Genomic DNA, 6000 nt, shown 5'->3' on the forward strand with positions numbered 1-6000 from the left:
GCTCCAGGAGTTGGTGATGGACAGGGAGGCCTGGTGTGCTGCGATTCATGGGGTCACAAAGAGTCGGACACGACTGAGCAACTGACCTAAACTGAAGGTCACTTCCCTGGTTTGCAACAATAGAAAGAAAGTTTGTTGGTTAGGAGGGATGGGGTAGACAAAAGGATTGATTGGGGCGGGGGGGGGTGTGGACTGAGATAGGCTAAATTAAGACCCATAAAGAAGTCCAGATCCTAATTCTGGAGCCTGTGAATATTGCCTCATATGCAAAAAAGACTTAGAAGGAGTGATTAAGGATCTTGAGATTGTCCTGGATTATCTTAGTGGCTCCAGTGTAGTAATGACAAGGGTCCTGATGAGAGGAATGCAGTATGAAGATGCTACCCTGCTGGCTTTGGAGATGGAGGAAGGGCCCAGGGGCCAAGGAATGAGGGTGCGTCTAGAAGCTGGAGATGTGAGAACATGATTCTCTCCTGGAACCTGCAGAAGGAGTGCAGCCCTGCTGACAGCTTGATTCTAGGACTTCTGACACTAACCAGTCTGGTTCCATTGTTTCCACAATATAGAAAGGAGATGAAAAAGAAAGTGTTGAAAACATGAGCTTAAATTGGTCTTGGAAATCTCAAAGACTAACCTCTCCCATGAAAAAATGCTGTTTGTGGTAATCTCCACTCTTTCCCAGACTTCCCTGGTGGTAAAGAATCTGCCTGTAATGCAGGAGACCTGGGTCCCATTCCAGGGTCAGGAAGATCCCCTGGAGGAGGGTGTAACAACCCACTTTGGTATCCTTGCCTGGAGAATCTCATAGGCAGAGGAGCCTGGTGGGCTACAATCCATAGGGTCACAAAGAGTTGGAAACTACTGAAGCAACTTAGCACACATGCCCCCACACACTCAATGAGAAAGTAGCCTGAACCTCCAACAGGCTATAAGAACGGCTACCCAGTTTGGGGAGAATTTAATGGGCTCCTCTGAACCCAGGTGAGTAAAAAATTTGGAATCAATTTTTTTTTTTTAAGTTGTGTTTGCAGGCATCAGGGGCACTGACCCATCCTTTGCACTGTGTCCTGGATTCCTGGTTCATTTGTTTCATTCCACAGGGAGGCCTGCCCAGTAGAATTCAACTCAATATTCTAAATAGTTCAATAACCAATTTTGCACCTAAGAGGCAATCCCTCTGGGCAGGCTTCCGGGAAGACACTGACTCTGCATCCCCGTACATTAATAATTAAGAGCTCTGATCATTAATTTTGCGTACTTAATCAAGGCTACTAAAAAGCAGATTGCAAATCCAGCCCGAGTCAGCTGTGGGAATTCAGAATTCCCAGACTTCTTCCGGAGAACCAGATGAAACACTTCCTTGTGTTTCTATAGGTCTCGGGGGTGCCCCCCACCAATGGATCTGGTGCTGTGGTTGAATTCTTTCCCCATCAGCATGAACCAACCCGCCCCTTGTACCTCCTTAAGTTACCCTGGGACACAGACACTGGTCTCCCAAGGCAGTCATTCAGGACCTGCTGTTTCCCACGGAGATTCCCCTGAAGACCTCCTGCTCAGACACCCCGAGGGAATGCCCAGCCCTGTAAGCCTGGGAAGGGGCAGGACAAATATGATGTCTATGGCACCACCAGGCTCCCCACCTCCTCTCTGCAAGCTCTGCTATTTCAGTCTGTGCCTGTGAGTCACTCCATGCCTTCACACCCCCCTGCAATGCTGAAGGGAGCTCATTTTCTGGGCCTTGAAGCTTTGCTTAAAAGGTCAAGATGTGAAGGCAGCAGGGGAAGGAGTTTCAAATCTTAATGAAAAAAATTATGTTGGTTTTGGTGAGAGTTTACAGGAGTAGGGATGCCCATCAGGGTGCCAGGAGAGCCAGGTTTGGGAATGAGATGCTAGTGATGCTTGACCCTGGGACTCCACCCGCCACCACGGACCAGCATAGGCGACATCGCCACTGGGCTCCTTGGGCTCTGCCTTCATCAAGGAGGACTCGCACTCCGGGTGCAGGAGCCCAGCTGAGGAGCAGACAGATGCCCACATGGAGTGAACTTAGTGAAAGCGAGGAAGTCATTCTAGGATCAACCCTCCCTCCAGCCAACTCCCCCCAGCCCTGTGGTTAGCTTGCTTCTGATGCCCAAAACATCACCAACATTTTTCATTTCTGTTTTTGTTTAAGTAAAAAGATGCCGGGGCTGAGAAGGTCACCAAGCCTCATTATGGATTCACACCTCAGGGTGTATGAGTTTATCAGAGCCTTTCCTGAGAGCAGGTTTGGCAAGGAAAGAGGAGAGAAGGCACAGGGGTTGGCAGGAATATGGGGGAATGGATTTAAAGGGAGTGTTGGAAGCATACTAAAAGCACATCTTTTTGATAAAACTGCAGTAAAATACACATAATGTGGGGCTTTCTAGTGGCTCAGATGGTAAAGAATCCGCCTGCAGTGCAGGAGACCTGGGTTCGATTCCTGGGTCAGGAAGATCCCCTGGAGAAGGAAATGGCTACCCACTCCAGTATTCTTGCCAGGAGAATCCCATGGACAGAGGAGCCTGGCGGGCTACAGTCTGTGGGGTCACAAAGAGTCAGACACGACTGAGCAACTAACACACACGTGTCATCCAATTTACTGTCTTTATATTTTCAAGTGTGCAGCTCAGTGGCATGAAGTACACTCACACTGTTGTGGAACCATCACTAATACCCATCTCCAAAACTTTTCATCTTCCCAAACTGAAACTCTGTCCCCCTTAGACATTAACTCCCCCTCCCCTCCCCTAAGCTCCTGCCTCCCACTACGCTCCTTTGCTGTCTCTATAAATCTGACTCCTCTAGAGATTTTATATGAGTGGAATTACAAAGTATTTGTCCTTCTGTGACTGGCTTATTTCACTGAACACAATGTCTTCAAGGTTCGTCCATGTTGCAGCAGGTGTCAGAACATCCTTCATTTTAAGGCTGAGTAATAATAGTCCATTTTGTTTCTACATAATTCATTCTCAGGTGGCCCTAGTGGTAAAGAACCTGCCTGCCAATGCAGGAGGCTTAAGAGATGCAGGTTCAGTCCCTGGGTTGAGAAGATCCCCTGGAGGAGGGCATGGTCTCCCACTCCAATAGGGTTGGCCAGAAAGTTCGTTAGGGTTTTTTGGTAAGATGTTATAAAAAAAAAAATCTACCCGATATATGTACACACACAGACACACACAGACACACACACACATATATATGCTGCATCTTATGTAACATTTGATAATATTCATTCATAGATGGTCACTTGGGTTGCTTCCATCTTTTGGCTATTGTGAATAAAAGCTGCTATAAACATGAATGGACAAATATCTCTTCTTAATCCTATTTTTAATCCTTTGGGGTGTATCTCCAGAAGTGAAATTGCTGAATCATGGAGTAATTCTAGTCTTAATTTGTTAAGGATATGCCATCCTGTTTTCCATAGTCACTGCCCCATTTTATATTCCCACCAACAGAGCACAAGGCTCAAATTTCTTCACATCCTCTCTAACACTTCTTATTTCCTGAAAAGCAGATCTTTTTCTTTTTTTTCTTTAAAGGAAAACAAGAAGGCAGGAAAAGAAGTGTAAAATCAAAAAAGCTCTATTTTTTTACAGTAAATTGTTAGGACACAGTTATTCTTTGAAATAAACACTCTATAGTTATGGAAAGTTAAGCAATTAGCGGCTTCAAACCAACAACTGATCATTAACTAATATTCACCGAGCACCTACGATGTGTCCTGAGATAGGTACTAGGGATACGGTGATGAATAAGAGCACAAAGACCTCTGCTACCTAGCAGCTGACATTATTGCAGGGTGGACAGACAGACACATAAGTCAAGATGTGATCAACCAACAAAGTGATGAGACTCACAAGAAGATAAAAGCTGAGTGAAGCCACATAATTAAAGGAAGGGGATGGGTAGCTGGAGGCAGTGAAGGTTTAGCTGAGGAGGCAGCTCACCATGAAGAGCAAGAGGCTGGTGGCTATTTGAAGAGGAGGGAGCAGAGTTCTAAGCAGAGAAAGTCATGGCACACAGACCAGCTTGGTGGTCTGAGGAGCAGAAAGGTCAGTGTCAACAGAACTTCAGGAATCAAAGATGGAGAGGCAGATGACAAGGCTGAGCAAGAAGGCAGCCACAGGGAGGACTTCTGTTGTTATTTTGGGAGAAGATTTTTACTCTGAGGAGCAACATAGTCCGGTTTGAGTCACAAGATCACTCTAGATCATGCTGGAAACTGATTGTAGGACATTAAGAAGAGAGGTAGGCAGGCCAGTTAGGAGATTGTTTCACCATTCAGGCAGGAGAAGATTGCAGCCTGAGCTTGTGGGACACAGTGGGATTGGAAATGGGAGGGCTGGGGGCTGTCAGAGAGTGAGGGTAAAGGAGGCATAAAGGACCCCTCAGAGCATCTTGGCCTGAGCAGTTGGAGGGATGGCCATTTACTGGGATGAGAAAAACTAGGAGAGGCAATGGTTTGGTGGAGAAGACATGGGAAGTTTTATTCTGGCCCCTTATGTGACTGAATAGACCTCTATGTGGGGATGCCTAGCAGACAGCAGAGACATTTCTCTAGGGCTTTGTGCAGTGGCCACATGATGAAATAGAAGAGGTGTGACCAGGGTCCCAGACACTGTCATTTGGGTGGAGTTCAGTGAGTCATCCCCTTCCACCTTCCCTGGGCTCCTCTCTGACACCCCAGCTCCCAACGGCCTGTCGATGGTGGTGGCCAGTTACCTTGTCGAGCTGGCGGGCCCTTGTGGGAAGGCCTGCATAATGGGGCCTCAGGCGATGGTCTCCTTGGGCAGCTTCCTTAAGTGCATTTTCCTAGAACAAAAGGAAAGGGCATCATGAGATGACATCTTAACACACGGATGGGGGTGAAGGGTTCTGATTTGAAATCAGATTGGGGTTGGGTGTGATTCTGTGTTTCACAAGCCTTGTGGTGTGGGAGGCGTGTCTTTTCCTCTTTCCGAGCCATGAGTTTCCTACTCTATAAAACGGGAGGAGGGATACTTTACGATGATGTTACGAGTAGATAATAAAATAATATCTATAAAGCCTGTAGTGAAGTGTCCAGAAGATAAATCACATCTGATACATTGTGTGCTGACCTGCAATGCACCCTTGTGTCCTAAAGGGGCAACAGAACTGCTCTTCATCTGGAGTTTATGTCAAGCTCTGACCTGCCCCCTTTCCTCAGAAGCACTGCTCCAAACATATTGCCATAATAAACAATACAGAAAACACTTAGAGGTTTCTCTTGCTCAAAAAGAAGGCAAAAAAATCTGTGAGGGCTATGGAAGGCTGGAGCACCAGAACTCCTGGGACTCACCAGATTCTGAGTCCAGAAATAGGCAGACAAAATTAGGAGTCCAAATACTTTAGGCTATAAAGAACTGAAAGTGTCCCACCTGAGGCTAGAGACCAAGGTACTGCCTGAGCCAAGGCTGAGGTCAAGTCCCCCACTCCCAAAGAAGGCTGCGCAGAGCTCTGGCACAGACAAGGTAGTGCGGTGGAGAGGCAGGCAGACCAGACCCACTGGCTCAGTGGTATCACCTGTGCAGGAACTCTGAGCTACCAATAATAGAACCCAATTGAAGACCAGTAGCACCCATGGGATGGTACAGAATGACAAAGAAGTAAGACAAGAGCAGAGAGTGAGCACAGACAGGAAAGAGAGCTAGGGGGTAAAAATCTCCCGTAAAAGATGAGTCTGAAAACAGAAACTACAAAACACAGAAAGAAAACTCACACTGCTAAAGAGATTTAACAAAATCGGTCATCAGGATGAACTGACTCCAGAAGAAATAAAAATAGTGAAGCGACCTGAAAATGACACCTCGGGAAGCAAGTGGAGGGCTCTCACAAAGATGAAGACTGACACCCATTAAGAAGCACCAGGAAGAAGCAACAGGGACAGTGAGTGTCCCACGGTGGAAGGTGACAGCAATAGCCACCTGCAGTCAGGTCTGCCGGTTTCTTTGCTTGATT

The 6000-nt window shown here is 46.8% G+C and overlaps 1 protein-coding gene across 1 annotated transcript in view; it reads right to left on the reverse strand.

Moving 5' to 3' along the window:
* The window catches only part of RIMBP2 (RIMS binding protein 2), a 123843-nt gene extending 119022 nt beyond the window's left edge, over nucleotides 1-4821 (reverse strand). Inside the window, exon 1 of the mRNA XM_065904110.1 lies at nucleotides 4744-4821. The gene's annotated coding sequence lies outside the window, so the exon portion shown is untranslated. The remainder of the gene's footprint in view (nucleotides 1-4743) is intronic.
* Nucleotides 4822-6000: the final 1179 nt, after the last annotated feature.

Source organism: Muntiacus reevesi, chromosome 13 (genome assembly GCF_963930625.1).
Source record: "Muntiacus reevesi chromosome 13, mMunRee1.1, whole genome shotgun sequence".
NCBI lineage: Eukaryota > Metazoa > Chordata > Mammalia > Artiodactyla > Cervidae > Muntiacus > Muntiacus reevesi.